Genomic DNA, 16,309 nt, shown 5'->3' on the forward strand with positions numbered 1-16,309 from the left:
GCAGGTTTCAGCTTGATATCACGCTGCAAGTGTTTAATTCCGAGGTAAGTTAAGGGTAGCGTTTCAGGAAACTCAGCATATACTGCCAGGCCGAATGAACTCTGTCCTCTTGTGTGTGGGACTTACGCAGATTGTCTATTTGCTTTCGGGCACATCACAGTATAAATATTTTCCCAAAAAGCACTATCTTTAGCCTGTGGAGTTTCTGTAGTGTAGTGGTCATCACATTCGCCTAACACGCGAAAGGTCCTCGGTTCAAAACCGAGCAGAAACAGCTGTCCTCTTTTGAAGAAATGTATAAACACCTTTGAGCCGACAGTTGGCTTCAGAAGGTTTAACGTTTATCCGCATATTGCCGAGCCTTTACAGAACGATTTCAGACTTCTTTAGTTAGTGGGTTTCCGTAGTGTAGTGGTTATCACGTTAGCCTCACACGCGAAAGGTCCCCAGTTCGAAACTGGGCGGGAACACTGCATCTCTTTTCACAATTGTTTAGGTGGGTTTCTGTTGAGGAGGAACTCAACGCTTCCAAGGCTTTGCGGCCAAGAGGCATGAGTACAGTCACTAAAGGTATAGTTGATGCAGAAATGAAAGAGCAGTCATTGTTTGACCTTAACCTATCCCACAACCGTGAAATTCCAAGCCTGCTTGGCTTTCTTCTGAGGAACACGAAAAAAGAGATTTGTCTGAGTGGCCCTCTGTTGAGCAGCAGCTCTGCATCACGAAGGCCCTTCTCTACACAGGTGTAGAGATTTCCTGATAAAATGATGCAAGCCGTAGCAGTTTCTAACACATGGCTAACCTTCTTGAAATTCAACACAATGGTCAACGAATCTGCCAATAAACCTGTTCAGGTGGCTCCTCACTTACTCCCGAAGCACCCAGACGTGTTAAACCCTCGGAATTCGACTGACCACAAACAGCCTGTTTTTTTACAATAGGGTAGATTGTACGTGGCAAGTCCACATCTCAGCTTTCTGAAGAGATATCAAGCTAAAACTTGCTTTCCCATGCTAGTCTGGACACGTGCTACCCCTGTGGTGAGTTTCAAGAAGAATGGAGAAACTCTACAATTTGACCAACAAAAATCACCAAGAGACATTTTCGAGTTTCTCCTGTGCTCTTGAAACTTTGGGTTTGTTAGTTTGAGACTAGCACAGGAAGGCAGGTTTCAGCTTGATATCACGCTGCAAGTGTTTAATTCCGAGGTAAGTTAAGGGTAGCGTTTCAGGAAACTCAGCATATACTGCCAGGCCGAATGAACTCTGTCCTCTTGTGTGTGGGACTTACGCAGATTGTCTATTTGCTTTCGGGCACATCACAGTATAAATATTTTCTCAAAAAGCACTATCGTTAGCCTGTGGAGTTTCTGTAGTGTAGTGGTCATCACATTCGCCTAACATGCGAAAGGTCCTCGGTTCAAAACCGAGCAGAAACAGCTGTCCTCTTTTGAAGAAATGTATAAACACCTTTGAGCCGACAGTTGGCTTCAGAAGGTTTAATGTTTATGCGCATATTGCCGAGCCTGCACAGAACGATTTCAGACTTCTTTAGGTAGTGGGTTTCCGTAGTGTAGTGGTTATCACGTTCGCCTCACACGCGAAAGGTCCCCAGTTCGAAACTGGGCGGGAACACTGCATCTCTTTTCACAATTGTTTAGGTGGGTTTCTGTTGAGGAGGAACTCAACGCTTCCAAGGCTTTGCGGCCAAGAGGCATGAGTACAGTCACTAAAGGTATAGTTGATGCAGAAATGAAAGAGCAGTCATTGTTTGACCTTAACCTATCCCACAACCGTGACATTCCAAGCCTGCTTGGCTTTCTTCTGAGGAACACGAAAAAAGAGATTTGTCTGAGTGGCCCTCTGTTGAGCAGCAGCTCTGCATCACGAAGGCCCTTCTCTACACAGGTGTAGAGATTTCCTGATAAAATGATGCAAGCCGTAGCAGTTTCTAACACATGGCTAACCTTCTTGAAATTCAACACAATGGTCAACGAATCTGTCAATAAACCTGTTCAGGTGGCTCCTCACTTACTCCCGAAGCACCCAGACGTGTTAAACCCTCGGAATTCGACTGACCACAAACAGCCTGTTTTTTTACAATAGGGTAGATTGTACGTGGCAAGTCCACATCTCAGCTTTCTGAAGAGATATCAAGCTAAAACTTGCTTTCCCATGCTAGTCTGGACACGTGCTACCCCTGTGGTGAGTTTCAAGAAGAATGGAGAAACTCTACAAAAATCACCAAGAGACATTTTCGAGTTTCTCCTGTGCTCTTGAAACTTTGGGTTTGTTAGTTTGAGACTAGCACAGGAAGGCAGGTTTCAGCTTGATATCACGCTGCAAGTGTTTAATTCCGAGGTAAGTTAAGGGTAGCGTTTCAGGAAACTCAGCATATACTGCCAGGCCGAATGAACTCTGTCCTCTTGTGTGTGGGACTTACGCAGATTGTCTATTTGCTTTCGGGCACATCACAGTATAAATATTTTCCCAAAAAGCACTATCGTTAGCCTGTGGAGTTTCTGTAGTGTAGTGGTCATCACATTCGCCTAACACGCGAAAGGTCCTCGGTTCAAAACCGAGCAGAAACAGCTGTCCTCTTTTGAAGAAATGTATAAACACCTTTGAGCCGACAGTTGGCTTCAGAAGGTTTAACGTTTATGCACATATTGCCGAGCCTGCACAGAACGATTTCAGACTTCTTTAGGTAGTGGGTTTCCGTAGTGTAGTGGTTATCACGTTCGCCTCACACGTGAAAGGTCCCCAGTTCGAAACTGGGCGGGAACACTGCATCTCTTTTCACAATTGTTTAGGTGGGTTTCTGTTGAGGAGGAACTCAACGCTTCCAAGGCTTTGCGGCCAAGAGGCATGAGTACAGTCACTAAAGGTATAGTTGATGCAGAAATGAAAGAGCAGTCATTGTTTGACCTTAACCTATCCCACAACCGTGACATTCCAAGCCTGCTTGGCTTTCTTCTGAGGAACACGAAAAAAGAGATTTGTCTGAGTGGCCCTCTGTTGAGCAGCAGCTCTGCATCACGAAGGCCCTTCTCTACACAGGTGTAGAGATTTCCTGATAAAATGATGCAAGCCGTAGCAGTTTCTAACACATGGATAACCTTCTTGAAATTCAACACAATGGTCAACGAATCTGCCAATAAACCTGTTCAGGTGGCTCCTCACTTACTCCCGAAGCACCCAGACGTGTTAAACCCTCGGAATTCGACTGACCACAAACAGCCTGTTTTTTTACAATAGGGTAGATTGTACGTGGCAAGTCCACATCTCAGCTTTCTGAAGAGATATCAAGCTAAAACTTGCTTTCCCATGCTAGTCTGGACACGTGCTACCCCTGTGGTGAGTTTCAAGAAGAATGGAGAAACTCTACAATTTGACCAACAAAAATCACCAAGAGACATTTTCGAGTTTCTCCTGTGCTCTTGAAACTTTGGGTTTGTTAGTTTGAGACTAGCACAGGAAGGCAGATTTCAGCTTGATATCACACTGCAAGTGTTTAATTCCGAGGTAAGTTAAGGGTAGCGTTTCAGGAAACTCTGCATATACTGCCAGGCCGAATGAACTCTGTCCTCTTGTGTGTGGGACTTACGCAGATTGTCCCGCAGATAACTGGAGAATTGCTTGGTTTGCTGCTAAAAATAGAAGGTATTTGCAGACTGAAGAGCGCAACGGAATCTGTAATTTGATTCGCGCTCCACGATGCTTGCGATGAAAAGATCTGACACCTCTTTGGCTGCAGGCTTCAATAGTGTAGAGGTTATCACGGTCAAAATCGTTCAGGTGGGTTTCTGTTGAGGAGGAACTCAACGCTTCCAAGGCTTTGCGGCCAAGAGGCATGAATACAGTCACTAAAGGTAAAGTTGATGCAGAAATGAAAGAGCAGATATTGTTTGACCTAAACCTAACCCACAACTGTGACATTCCAAGCCTGCGTGGCTTTCATCTGAGAAACACCAAAGAAGAGATTTTAGGGAACTCTGCGTAGACTGCCACGCCGAATGAAATCTGTCCTCTTGTGTAAGGGTCTTTTTCCGCCTAGGCCATCAAGTAAGGGCAGGGCCTCAAGGGGCGCCTAAAAGGGGGTACGTGGCAGGCCGTCCTTAGACCCCTGCGCGCCGGCCCTCTCTGTCCCAATAATCACCTGTGTCACCACAAACAGCCCATCTGTCCCTCTCACCGCCTATGTGACCACTAACTGCCCTTCTGTCCACTGGTAATACAAAGACTGTGACCACAAGCAGTCTGTGTGTCCCCTTGACGAAATTTAAAACACATCCGTCTGGAGTGTTATTTCCTGATAAAATGATGCAAGCCGTAGCAGTTTCTAACACATGGCTAACCTTCTTGAAATTCAACACAATGGTCAACGAATCTGCCAATAAACCTGTTCAGGTGGCTCCTCACTTACTCCCGAAGCACCCAGACGTGTTAAACCCTCGGAATTCGACTGACCACAAACAGCCTGTTTTTTTACAATAGGGTAGATTGTACGTGGCAAGTCCACATCTCAGCTTTCTGAAGAGATATCAAGCTAAAACTTGCTTTCCCATGCTAGTCTGGACACGTGCTACCCCTGTGGTGAGTTTCAAGAAGAATGGAGAAACTCTACAATTTGACCAACAAAAATCACCAAGAGACATTTTCGAGTTTCTCCTGTGCTCTTGAAACTTTGGGTTTGTTAGTTTGAGACTAGCACAGGAAGGCAGGTTTCAGCTTGATATCACGCTGCAAGTGTTTAATTCCGAGGTAAGTTAAGGGTAGCGTTTCAGGAAACTCAGCATATACTGCCAGGCCGAATGAACTCTGTCCTCTTGTGTGTGGGACTTACGCAGATTGTCTATTTGCTTTCGGGCACATCACAGTATAAATATTTTCCAAAAAAGCACTATCGTTAGCCTGTGGAGTTTCTGTAGTGTAGTGGTCATCACATTCGCCTAACACGCGAAAGGTCCTCGGTTCAAAACCGAGCAGAAACAGCTGTCCTCTTTTGAAGAAATGTATAAACACCTTTGAGCCGACAGTTGGCTTCAGAAGGTTTAACGTTTATGCGCATATTGCCGAGCCTGCACAGAACGATTTCAGACTTCTTTAGGTAGTAGGTTTCCGTAGTGTAGTGGTTATCACGTTCGCCTCACACGCGAAAGGTCCCCAGTTCGAAACTGGGCGGGAACACTGCATCTCTTTTCACAATTGTTTAGGTGGGTTTCTGTTGAGGAGGAACTCAACGCTTCCAAGGCTTTGCGGCCAAGAGGCATGAGTACAGTCACTAAAGGTATAGTTGATGCAGAAATGAAAGAGCAGTCATTGTTTGACCTTAACCTATCCCACAACCGTGACATTCCAAGCCTGCGTGGCTTTCTTCTGAGGAACACGAAAAAAGAGATTTGTCTGAGTGGCCCTCTGTTGAGCAGCAGCTCTGCATCACGAAGGCCCTTCTCTACACAGGTGTAGAGATTTCCTGATAAAATGATGCAAGCCGTAGCAGTTTCTAACACATGGCTAACCTTCTTGAAATTCAACACAATGGTCAACGAATCTGTCAATAAACCTGTTCAGGTGGCTCCTCACTTACTCCCGAAGCACCCAGACGTGTTAAACCCTCGGAATTCGACTGACCACAAACAGCCTGTTTTTTTACAATAGGGTAGATTGTACGTGGCAAGTCCACATCTCAGCTTTCTGAAGAGATATCAAGCTAAAACTTGCTTTCCCATGCTAGTCTGGACACGTGCTACCCCTGTGGTGAGTTTCAAGAAGAATGGAGAAACTCTACAAAAATCACCAAGAGACATTTTCGAGTTTCTCCTGTGCTCTTGAAACTTTGGGTTTGTTAGTTTGAGACTAGCACAGGAAGGCAGGTTTCAGCTTGATATCACGCTGCAAGTGTTTAATTCCGAGGTAAGTTAAGGGTAGCGTTTCAGGAAACTCAGCATATACTGCCAGGCCGAATGAACTCTGTCCTCTTGTGTGTGGGACTTACGCAGATTGTCTATTTGCTTTCGGGCACATCACAGTATAAATATTTTCCCAAAAAGCACTATCGTTAGCCTGTGGAGTTTCTGTAGTGTAGTGGTCATCACATTCGCCTAACACGCGAAAGGTCCTCGGTTCAAAACCGAGCAGAAACAGCTGTCCTCTTTTGAAGAAATGTATAAACACCTTTGAGCCGACAGTTGGCTTCAGAAGGTTTAACGTTTATGCGCATATTGCCGAGCCTGCACAGAACGATTTCAGACTTCTTTAGTTAGTGGGTTTCCGTAGTGTAGTGGTTATCACGTTAGCCTCACACGCGAAAGGTCCCCAGTTCGAAACTGGGCGGGAACACTGCATCTCTTTTCACAATTGTTTAGGTGGGTTTCTGTTGAGGAGGAACTCAACGCTTCCAAGGCTTTGCGGCCAAGAGGCATGAGTACAGTCACTAAAGGTATAGTTGATGCAGAAATGAAAGAGCAGTCATTGTTTGACCTTAACCTATCCCACAACCGTGAAATTCCAAGCCTGCTTGGCTTTCTTCTGAGGAACACGAAAAAAGAGATTTGTCTGAGTGGCCCTCTGTTGAGCAGCAGCTCTGCATCACGAAGGCCCTTCTCTACACAGGTGTAGAGATTTCCTGATAAAATGATGCAAGCCGTAGCAGTTTCTAACACATGGCTAACCTTCTTGAAATTCAACACAATGGTCAACGAATCTGCCAATAAACCTGTTCAGGTGGCTCCTCACTTACTCCCGAAGCACCCAGACGTGTTAAACCCTCGGAATTCGACTGACCACAAACAGCCTGTTTTTTTACAATAGGGTAGATTGTACGTGGCAAGTCCACATCTCAGCTTTCTGAAGAGATATCAAGCTAAAACTTGCTTTCCCATGCTAGTCTGGACACGTGCTACCCCTGTGGTGAGTTTCAAGAAGAATGGAGAAACTCTACAAAAATCACCAAGAGACATTTTCGAGTTTCTCCTGTGCTCTTGAAACTTTGGGTTTGTTAGTTTGAGACTAGCACAGGAAGGCAGGTTTCAGCTTGATATCACGCTGCAAGTGTTTAATTCCGAGGTAAGTTAAGGGTAGCGTTTCAGGAAACTCAGCATATACTGCCAGGCCGAATGAACTCTGTCCTCTTGTGTGTGGGACTTACGCAGATTGTCTATTTGCTTTCGGGCACATCACAGTATAAATATTTTCCCAAAAAGCACTATCGTTAGCCTGTGGAGTTACTGTAGTGTAGTGGTCATCACATTCGCCTAACACGCGAAAGGTCCTCGGTGCAGAAACAGCTGTCCTCTTTTGAAGAAATGTATAAACACCTTTGAGCCGACAGTTGGCTTCAGAAGGTTTAACGTTTATGCGCATATTGCCGAGCCTGCACAGAACGATTTCAGACTTCTTTAGTTAGTGGGTTTCCATAGTGTGGTGGTTATCACGTTCGCCTCACACGCGAAAGGTCCCCAGTTCGAAACTGGGCGGGAACACTGCATCTCTTTTCACAATTGTTTAGGTGGATTTCTGTTGAGGAGGAACTCAACGCTTCCAAGGCTTTGCGGCCAAGAGGCATGAGTACAGTCACTAAAGGTATAGTTGATGCAGAAATGAAAGAGCAGTCATTGTTTGACCTTAACCTATCCCACAAACGTGAAATTCCAAGCCTGCTTGGCTTTCTTCTGAGGAACACGAAAAAAGAGATTTGTCTGAGTGGCCCTCTGTTGAGCAGCAGCTCTGCATCACGAAGGCCCTTCTCTACACAGGTGTAGAGATTTCCTGATAAAATGATGCAAGCCGTAGCAGTTTCTAACACATGGCTAACCTTCTTGAAATTCAACACAATGGTCAACGAATCTGCCAATAAACCTGTTCAGGTGGCTCCTCACTTACTCCCGAAGCACCCAGACGTGTTAAACCCTCGGAATTCGACTGACCACAAACAGCCTGTTTTTTTACAATAGGGTAGATTGTACGTGGCAAGTCCACATCTCAGCTTTCTGAAGAGATATCAAGCTAAAACTTGCTTTCCCATGCTAGTCTGGACACGTGCTACCCCTGTGGTGAGTTTCAAGAAGAATGGAGAAACTCTACAATTTGACCAACAAAAATCACCAAGAGACATTTTCGAGTTTCTCCTGTGCTCTTGAAACTTTGGGTTTGTTAGTTTGAGACAAGCACAGGAAGGCAGGTTTCAGCTTGATATCACGCTGCAAGTGTTTAATTCCGAGGTAAGTTAAGGGTAGCGTTTCAGGAAACTCAGCATATACTGCCAGGCCGAATGAACTCTGTCCTCTTGTGTGTGGGACTTACGCAGATTGTCTATTTGCTTTCGGGCACATCACAGTATAAATATTTTCCCAAAAAGCACTATCGTTAGCCTGTGGAGTTTCTGTAGTGTAGTGGTCATCACATTCGCCTAACACGCGAAAGGTCCTCGGTTCAAAACCGAGCAGAAACAGCTGTCCTCTTTTGAAGAAATGTATAAACACCTTTGAGCCGACAGTTGGCTTCAGAAGGTTTAACGTTTATGCGCATATTGCCGAGCCTGCACAGAACGATTTCAGACTTCTTTAGGTAGTGGGTTTCCGTAGTGTAGTGGTTATCACGTTCGCCTCACACGCGAAAGGTCCCCAGTTCGAAACTGGGCGGGAACACTGCATCTCTTTTCACAATTGTTTAGGTGGGTTTCTGTTGAGGAGGAACTCAACGCTTCCAAGGCTTTGCGGCCAAGAGGCATGAGTACAGTCACTAAAGGTATAGTTGATGCAGAAATGAAAGAGCAGTCATTGTTTGACCTTAACCTATCCCACAACCGTGACATTCCAAGCCTGCTTGGCTTTCTTCTGAGGAACACGAAAAAAGAGATTTGTCTGAGTGGCCCTCTGTTGAGCAGCAGCTCTGCATCAAGAAAGGCCCTTCTCTACACAGGTGTAGAGATTTCCTGATAAAATGATGCAAGCCGTAGCAGTTTCTAACACATGGCTAACCTTCTTGAAATTCAACACAATGGTCAACGAATCTGCCAATAAACCTGTTCAGGTGGCTCCTCACTTACTCCCGAAGCACCCAGACGTGTTAAACCCTCGGAATTCGACTGACCACAAACAGCCTGTTTTTTTACAATAGGGTAGATTGTACGTGGCAAGTCCACATCTCAGCTTTCTGAAGAGATATCAAGCTAAAACTTGCTTTCCCATGCTAGTCTGGACACGTGCTACCCCTGTGGTGAGTTTCAAGTAAGATTGGAGAAACTCAACAATTTGACCAACAAAAATCACCAAGAGACATTTTCGAGTTTCTCCTGTGCTCTTGAAACTTTGGGTTTGTTAGTTTGAGACTAGCACAGGAAGTCAGATTTCAGCTTGATATCACACTGCAAGTGTTTAATTCCGAGGTAAGTTAAGCTTAGCGTTTCAGGAAACTCTGCATATACTGCCAGGCCGAATGAACTCTGTCCTCTTGTGTGTGGGACTTACGCAGATTGTCCCGCAGATAACTGGAGAATTGCTTGGTTTGCTGCTAAAAATAGAAGGTATTTGCAGACTGAAGAGCGCAACGGAATCTGTAATTTGATTCGCGCTCCACGATGCTTGCGATGAAAAGATCTGACACCTCTTTGGCTGCAGGCTTCAATAGTGTAGAGGTTATCACGGTCAAAATCATTCAGGTGGGTTTCTGTTGAGGAGGAACTCAACGCTTCCAAGGCTTTGCGGCCAAGAGGCATGAATACAGTCACTAAAGGTAAAGTTGATGCAGAAATGAAAGAGCAGATATTGTTTGACCTAAACCTAACCCACAACTGTGACATTCCAAGCCTGCGTGGCTTTCTTCTGAGAAACACCAAAGAAGAGATTTTAGGGAACTCTGCGTAGACTGCCACGCCGAATGAAATCTGTCCTCTTGTGTAAGGGTCTTTTTCCGCCTAGGCCATCAAGTAAGGGCAGGGCCTCAAGGGGCGCCTAAAAGGGGGTACGTGGCAGGCCGTCCTTAGACCCATGCGCGCCGGCCCTCTCTGTCCCAATAATCACCTGTGTCACCACAAACAGCCCATCTGTCCCTCTCACCGCCTATGTGACCACTAACTGCCCTTCTGTCCACTGGTAATACAAAGACTGTGACCACAAGCAGTCTGTGTGTCCCCTTGACGAACTTTAAAACACATCCATCTGGAGTGTTATTTCCTGATAAAATGATGCAAGCCGTAGCAGTTTCTAACACATGGCTAACCTTCTTGAAATTCAACACAATGGTCAACGAATCTGCCAATAAACCTGTTCAGGTGGCTCCTCACTTACTCCCGAAGCACCCAGACGTGTTAAACCCTCGGAATTCGACTGACCACAAACAGCCTGTTTTTTTACAATAGGGTAGATTGTACGTGGCAAGTCCACATCTCAGCTTTCTGAAGAGATATCAAGCTAAAACGTGCTTTCCCATGCTAGTCTGGACACGTGCTACCCCTGTGGTGAGTTTCAAGAAGAATGGAGAAACTCTACAATTTGACCAACAAAAATCACCAAGAGACATTTTCGAGTTTCTCCTGTGCTCTTGAAACTTTGGGTTTGTTAGTTTGAGACTAGCACAGGAAGGCAGGTTTCAGCTTGATATCACGCTGCAAGTGTTTAATTCCGAGGTAAGTTAAGGGTAGCGTTTCAGGAAACTCAGCATATACTGCCAGGCCGAATGAACTCTGTCCTCTTGTGTGTGGGACTTACGCAGATTGTCTATTTGCTTTCGGGCACATCACAGTATAAATATTTTCCCAAAAAGCACTATCGTTAGCCTGTGGAGTTTCTGTAGTGTAGTGGTCATCACATTCGCCTAACACGCGAAAGGTCCTCGGTTCAAAACCGAGCAGAAACAGCTGTCCTCTTTTGAAGAAATGTATAAACACCTTTGAGCCGACAGTTGGCTTCAGAAGGTTTAACGTTTATGCGCATATTGCCGAGCCTGCACAGAACGATTTCAGACTTCTTTAGGTAGTGGGTTTCCGTAGTGTAGTGGTTATCACGTTCGCCTCACATGCGAAAGGTCCCCAGTTCGAAACTGGGCGGGAACACTGCATCTCTTTTCACAATTGTTTAGGTGGGTTTCTGTTGAGGAGGAACTCAACGCTTCCAAGGCTTTGCGGCCAAGAGGCATGAGTACAGTCACTAAAGGTATAGTTGATGCAGAAATGAAAGAGCAGTCATTGTTTGACCTTAACCTATCCCACAACCGTGACATTCCAAGCCTGCGTGGCTTTCTTCTGAGGAACACGAAAAAAGAGATTTGTCTGAGTGGCCCTCTGTTGAGCAGCAGCTCTGCATCACGAAGGCCCTTCTCTACACAGGTGTAGAGATTTCCTGATAAAATGATGCAAGCCGTAGCAGTTTTTAACACATGGCTAACCTTCTTGAAATTCAACACAATGGTCAACGAATCTGCCAATAAACCTGTTCAGGTGGCTCCTCACTTACTCCCGAAGCACCCAGACGTGTTAAACCCTCGGAATTCGACTGACCACAAACAGCCTGTTTTTTTACAATAGGGTAGATTGTACGTGGCAAGTCCACATCTCAGCTTTCTGAAGAGATATCAAGCTAAAACTTGCTTTCCCATGCTAGTCTGGACACGTGCTACCCCTGTGGTGAGTTTCAAGAAGAATGGAGAAACTCTACAATTTGACCAACAAAAATCACCAAGAGACATTTTCGAGTTTCTCCTGTGCTCTTGAAACTTTGGGTTTGTTAGTTTGAGACTAGCACAGGAAGGCAGGTTTCAGCTTGATATCACGCTGCAAGTGTTTAATTCCGAGGTAAGTTAAGGGTAGCGTTTCAGGAAACTCAGCATATACTGCCAGGCCGAATGAACTCTGTCCTCTTGTGTGTGGGACTTACGCAGATTGTCTATTTGCTTTCGGGCACATCACAGTATAAATATTTTCCCAAAAAGCACTATCGTTAGCCTGTGGAGTTTCTGTAGTGTAGTGGTCATCACATTCGCCTAACATGCGAAAGGTCCTCGGTTCAAAACCGAGCAGAAACAGCTGTCCTCTTTTGAAGAAATGTATAAACACCTTTGAGCCGACAGTTGGCTTCAGAAGGTTTAACGTTTATGCGCATATTGCCGAGCCTGCACAGAACGATTTCAGACTTCTTTAGGTAGTGGGTTTCCGTAGTGTAGTGGTTATCACGTTCGCCTCACACGTGAAAGGTCCCCAGTTCGAAACTGGGCGGGAACACTGCATCTCTTTTCACAATTGTTTAGGTGGGTTTCTGTTGAGGAGGAACTCAACGCTTCCAAGGCTTTGCGGCCAAGAGGCATGAGTACAGTCACTAAAGGTATAGTTGATGCAGAAATGAAAGAGCAGTCATTGTTTGACCTTAACCTATCCCACAACCGTGACATTCCAAGCCTGCGTGGCTTTCTTCTGAGGAACACGAAAAAAGAGATTTGTCTGAATGGCCCTCTGTTGAGCAGCAGCTCTGCATCACGAAGGCCCTTCTCTACACAGGTGTAGAGATTTCCTGATAAAATGATGCAAGCCGTAGCAGTTTCTAACACATGGCTAACCTTCTTGAAATTCAACACAATGGTCAACGAATCTGCCAATAAACCTGTTCAGGTGGCTCCTCACTTACTCCCGAAGCACCCAGACGTGTTAAACCCTCGGAATTCGACTGACCACAAACAGCCTGTTTTTTTACAATAGGGTAGATTGTACGTGGCAAGTCCACATCTCAGCTTTCTGAAGAGATATCAAGCTAAAACTTGCTTTCCCATGCTAGTCTGGACACGTGCTACCCCTGTGGTGAGTTTCAAGAAGATTGGAGAAACTCTACAATTTGACCAACAAAAATCACCAAGAGACATTTTCGAGTTTCTCCTGTGCTCTTGAAACTTTGGGTTTGTTAGTTTGAGACTAGCACAGGAAGGCAGGTTTCAGCTTGATATCACGCTGCAAGTGTTTAATTCCGAGGTAAGTTAAGGGTAGCGTTTCAGGAAACTCAGCATATACTGCCAGGCCGAATGAACTCTGTCCTCTTGTGTGTGGGACTTACGCAGATTGTCCCGCAGATTACTGGAGAATTGCTTGGTTTGCTGCTAAAAATAGAAGGTATTTGCAGACTGAAGAGCGCAACGGAATCTGTAATTTGATTCGCGCTCCACGATGCTTGCGATGAAAAGATCTGACACCTCTTTGGCTGCAGGCTTCAATAGTGTAGAGGTTATCACGGTCAAAATCGTTCAGGTGGGTTTCTGTTGAGGAGGAACTCAACGCTTCCAAGGCTTTGCGGCCAAGAGGCATGAATACAGTCACTAAAGGTAAAGTTGATGCAGAAATGAAAGAGCAGATATTGTTTGACCTAAACCTAACCCACAACTGTGACATTCCAAGCCTGCGTGGCTTTCATCTGAGAAACACCAAAGAAGAGATTTTAGGGAACTCTGCGTAGACTGCCACGCCGAATGAAATCTGTCCTCTTGTGTAAGGGTCTTTTTCCGCCTAGGCCATCAAGTAAGGGCAGGGCCTCAAGGGGCGCCTAAAAGGGGGTACGTGGCAGGCCGTCCTTAGACCCCTGCGCGCCGGCCCTCTCTGTCCCAATAATCACCTGTGTCACCACAAACAGCCCATCTGTCCCTCTCACCGCCTATGTGACCACTAACTGCCCTTCTGTCCACTGGTAATACAAAGACTGTGACCACAAGCAGTCTGTGTGTCCCCTTGACGAAATTTAAAACACATCCGTCTGGAGTGTTATTTCCTGATAAAATGATGCAAGCCGTAGCAGTTTCTAACACATGGCTAACCTTCTTGAAATTCAACACAATGGTCAACGAATCTGCCAATAAACCTGTTCAGGTGGCTCCTCACTTACTCCCGAAGCACCCAGACGTGTTAAACCCTCGGAATTCGACTGACCACAAACAGCCTGTTTTTTTACAATAGGGTAGATTGTACGTGGCAAGTCCACATCTCAGCTTTCTGAAGAGATATCAAGCTAAAACTTGCTTTCCCATGCTAGTCTGGACACGTGCTACCCCTGTGGTGAGTTTCAAGAAGAATGGAGAAACTCTACAATTTGACCAACAAAAATCACCAAGAGACATTTTCGAGTTTCTCCTGTGCTCTTGAAACTTTGGGTTTGTTAGTTTGAGACTAGCACAGGAAGGCAGGTTTCAGCTTGATATCACGCTGCAAGTGTTTAATTCCGAGGTAAGTTAAGGGTAGCGTTTCAGGAAACTCAGCATATACTGCCAGGCCGAATGAACTCTGTCCTCTTGTGTGTGGGACTTACGCAGATTGTCTATTTGCTTTCGGGCACATCACAGTATAAATATTTTCCCAAAAAGCACTATCGTTAGCCTGTGGAGTTTCTGTAGTGTAGTGGTCATCACATTCGCCTAACACGCGAAAGGTCCTCGGTTCAAAACCGAGCAGAAACAGCTGTCCTCTTTTGAAGAAATGTATAAACACCTTTGAGCCGACAGTTGGCTTCAGAAGGTTTAACGTTTATGCGCATATTGCCGAGCCTGCACAGAACGATTTCAGACTTCTTTAGGTAGTGGGTTTCCGTAGTGTAGTGGTTATCACGTTCGCCTCACATGCGAAAGGTCCCCAGTTCGAAACTGGGCGGGAACACTGCATCTCTTTTCACAATTGTTTAGGTGGGTTTCTGTTGAGGAGGAACTCAACGCTTCCAAGGCTTTGCGGCCAAGAGGCATGAGTACAGTCACTAAAGGTATAGTTGATGCAGAAATGAAAGAGCAGTCATTGTTTGACCTTAACCTATCCCACAACCGTGACATTCCAAGCCTGCGTGGCTTTCTTCTGAGGAACACGAAAAAAGAGATTTGTCTGAGTGGCCCTCTGTTGAGCAGCAGCTCTGCATCACGAAGGCCCTTCTCTACACAGGTGTAGAGATTTCCTGATAAAATGATGCAAGCCGTAGCAGTTTTTAACACATGGCTAACCTTCTTGAAATTCAACACAATGGTCAACGAATCTGCCAATAAACCTGTTCAGGTGGCTCCTCACTTACTCCCGAAGCACCCAGACGTGTTAAACCCTCGGAATTCGACTGACCACAAACAGCCTGTTTTTTTACAATAGGGTAGATTGTACGTGGCAAGTCCACATCTCAGCTTTCTGAAGAGATATCAAGCTAAAACTTGCTTTCCCATGCTAGTCTGGACACGTGCTACCCCTGTGGTGAGTTTCAAGAAGAATGGAGAAACTCTACAATTTGACCAACAAAAATCACCAAGAGACATTTTCGAGTTTCTCCTGTGCTCTTGAAACTTTGGGTTTGTTAGTTTGAGACTAGCACAGGAAGGCAGGTTTCAGCTTGATATCACGCTGCAAGTGTTTAATTCCGAGGTAAGTTAAGGGTAGCGTTTCAGGAAACTCAGCATATACTGCCAGGCCGAATGAACTCTGTCCTCTTGTGTGTGGGACTTACGCAGATTGTCTATTTGCTTTCGGGCACATCACAGTATAAATATTTTCCCAAAAAGCACTATCGTTAGCCTGTGGAGTTTCTGTAGTGTAGTGGTCATCACATTCGCCTAACATGCGAAAGGTCCTCGGTTCAAAACCGAGCAGAAACAGCTGTCCTCTTTTGAAGAAATGTATAAACACCTTTGAGCCGACAGTTGGCTTCAGAAGGTTTAACGTTTATGCGCATATTGCCGAGCCTGCACAGAACGATTTCAGACTTCTTTAGGTAGTGGGTTTCCGTAGTGTAGTGGTTATCACGTTCGCCTCACACGCGAAAGGTCCCCAGTTCGAAACTGGGCGGGAACACTGCATCTCTTTTCACAATTGTTTAGATGGGTTTCTGTTGAGGAGGAACTCAACGCTTCCAAGGCTTTGCGGCCAAGAGGCATGAGTACAGTCACTAAAGGTATAGTTGATGCAGAAATGAAAGAGCAGTCATTGTTTGACCTTAACCTATCCCACAACCGTGACATTCCAAGCCTGCGTGGCTTTCTTCTGAGGAACACGAAAAAAGAGATTTGTCTGAATGGCCCTCTGTTGAGCAGCAGCTCTGCATCACGAAGGCCCTTCTCTACACAGGTGTAGAGATTTCCTGATAAAATGATGCAAGCCGTAGCAGTTTCTAACACATGGCTAACCTTCTTGAAATTCAACACAATGGTCAACGAATCTGCCAATAAACCTGTTCAGGTGGCTCCTCACTTACTCCCGAAGCACCCAGACGTGTTAAACCCTCGGAATTCGACTGACCACAAACAGCCTGTTTTTTTACAATAGGGTAGATTGTACGTGGCAAGTCCACATCTCAGCTTTCTGAAGAGATATCAAGCTA

The 16,309-nt window shown here is 45.4% G+C and overlaps 21 non-coding genes across 21 annotated transcripts; all 21 read left to right on the plus strand.

Moving 5' to 3' along the window:
- The first annotated feature begins 201 nt into the window (after positions 1–201).
- Positions 202–274, plus strand: trnav-aac (transfer RNA valine (anticodon AAC)). Its single transcript has one exon. It is a non-coding gene; the product is annotated as a tRNA-Val (tRNA).
- A 123-nt stretch (positions 275–397) lies between these two features.
- trnav-cac (transfer RNA valine (anticodon CAC)) lies at positions 398–470 on the plus strand. The gene has a single exon. It is a non-coding gene; the product is annotated as a tRNA-Val (tRNA).
- Positions 471–1,365: 895 nt separating this feature from the next.
- On the plus strand, positions 1,366–1,438 carry trnav-aac (transfer RNA valine (anticodon AAC)). The gene has a single exon. It is a non-coding gene; the product is annotated as a tRNA-Val (tRNA).
- A 123-nt stretch (positions 1,439–1,561) lies between these two features.
- On the plus strand, positions 1,562–1,634 carry trnav-cac (transfer RNA valine (anticodon CAC)). Its single transcript has one exon. It is a non-coding gene; the product is annotated as a tRNA-Val (tRNA).
- An 883-nt stretch (positions 1,635–2,517) lies between these two features.
- trnav-aac (transfer RNA valine (anticodon AAC)) lies at positions 2,518–2,590 on the plus strand. The gene has a single exon. It is a non-coding gene; the product is annotated as a tRNA-Val (tRNA).
- Positions 2,591–2,713: 123 nt separating this feature from the next.
- Positions 2,714–2,786, plus strand: trnav-cac (transfer RNA valine (anticodon CAC)). The gene has a single exon. It is a non-coding gene; the product is annotated as a tRNA-Val (tRNA).
- A 2,134-nt stretch (positions 2,787–4,920) lies between these two features.
- trnav-aac (transfer RNA valine (anticodon AAC)) lies at positions 4,921–4,993 on the plus strand. Its single transcript has one exon. It is a non-coding gene; the product is annotated as a tRNA-Val (tRNA).
- A 123-nt stretch (positions 4,994–5,116) lies between these two features.
- Positions 5,117–5,189, plus strand: trnav-cac (transfer RNA valine (anticodon CAC)). The gene has a single exon. It is a non-coding gene; the product is annotated as a tRNA-Val (tRNA).
- An 883-nt stretch (positions 5,190–6,072) lies between these two features.
- On the plus strand, positions 6,073–6,145 carry trnav-aac (transfer RNA valine (anticodon AAC)). Its single transcript has one exon. It is a non-coding gene; the product is annotated as a tRNA-Val (tRNA).
- A 123-nt stretch (positions 6,146–6,268) lies between these two features.
- trnav-cac (transfer RNA valine (anticodon CAC)) lies at positions 6,269–6,341 on the plus strand. The gene has a single exon. It is a non-coding gene; the product is annotated as a tRNA-Val (tRNA).
- A 1,069-nt stretch (positions 6,342–7,410) lies between these two features.
- On the plus strand, positions 7,411–7,483 carry trnav-cac (transfer RNA valine (anticodon CAC)). Its single transcript has one exon. It is a non-coding gene; the product is annotated as a tRNA-Val (tRNA).
- An 895-nt stretch (positions 7,484–8,378) lies between these two features.
- Positions 8,379–8,451, plus strand: trnav-aac (transfer RNA valine (anticodon AAC)). Its single transcript has one exon. It is a non-coding gene; the product is annotated as a tRNA-Val (tRNA).
- A 123-nt stretch (positions 8,452–8,574) lies between these two features.
- trnav-cac (transfer RNA valine (anticodon CAC)) lies at positions 8,575–8,647 on the plus strand. Its single transcript has one exon. It is a non-coding gene; the product is annotated as a tRNA-Val (tRNA).
- A 2,136-nt stretch (positions 8,648–10,783) lies between these two features.
- On the plus strand, positions 10,784–10,856 carry trnav-aac (transfer RNA valine (anticodon AAC)). Its single transcript has one exon. It is a non-coding gene; the product is annotated as a tRNA-Val (tRNA).
- Positions 10,857–10,979: 123 nt separating this feature from the next.
- trnav-cac (transfer RNA valine (anticodon CAC)) lies at positions 10,980–11,052 on the plus strand. The gene has a single exon. It is a non-coding gene; the product is annotated as a tRNA-Val (tRNA).
- An 895-nt stretch (positions 11,053–11,947) lies between these two features.
- trnav-aac (transfer RNA valine (anticodon AAC)) lies at positions 11,948–12,020 on the plus strand. The gene has a single exon. It is a non-coding gene; the product is annotated as a tRNA-Val (tRNA).
- A 123-nt stretch (positions 12,021–12,143) lies between these two features.
- trnav-cac (transfer RNA valine (anticodon CAC)) lies at positions 12,144–12,216 on the plus strand. Its single transcript has one exon. It is a non-coding gene; the product is annotated as a tRNA-Val (tRNA).
- Positions 12,217–14,350: 2,134 nt separating this feature from the next.
- trnav-aac (transfer RNA valine (anticodon AAC)) lies at positions 14,351–14,423 on the plus strand. The gene has a single exon. It is a non-coding gene; the product is annotated as a tRNA-Val (tRNA).
- Positions 14,424–14,546: 123 nt separating this feature from the next.
- On the plus strand, positions 14,547–14,619 carry trnav-cac (transfer RNA valine (anticodon CAC)). Its single transcript has one exon. It is a non-coding gene; the product is annotated as a tRNA-Val (tRNA).
- An 895-nt stretch (positions 14,620–15,514) lies between these two features.
- trnav-aac (transfer RNA valine (anticodon AAC)) lies at positions 15,515–15,587 on the plus strand. Its single transcript has one exon. It is a non-coding gene; the product is annotated as a tRNA-Val (tRNA).
- A 123-nt stretch (positions 15,588–15,710) lies between these two features.
- trnav-cac (transfer RNA valine (anticodon CAC)) lies at positions 15,711–15,783 on the plus strand. Its single transcript has one exon. It is a non-coding gene; the product is annotated as a tRNA-Val (tRNA).
- The last annotated feature ends 526 nt before the right edge of the window (positions 15,784–16,309 follow it).

This window comes from Carassius gibelio, chromosome B20 (assembly GCF_023724105.1).
Source record: "Carassius gibelio isolate Cgi1373 ecotype wild population from Czech Republic chromosome B20, carGib1.2-hapl.c, whole genome shotgun sequence".
Taxonomy (NCBI): Eukaryota; Metazoa; Chordata; class Actinopteri; order Cypriniformes; family Cyprinidae; genus Carassius; species Carassius gibelio.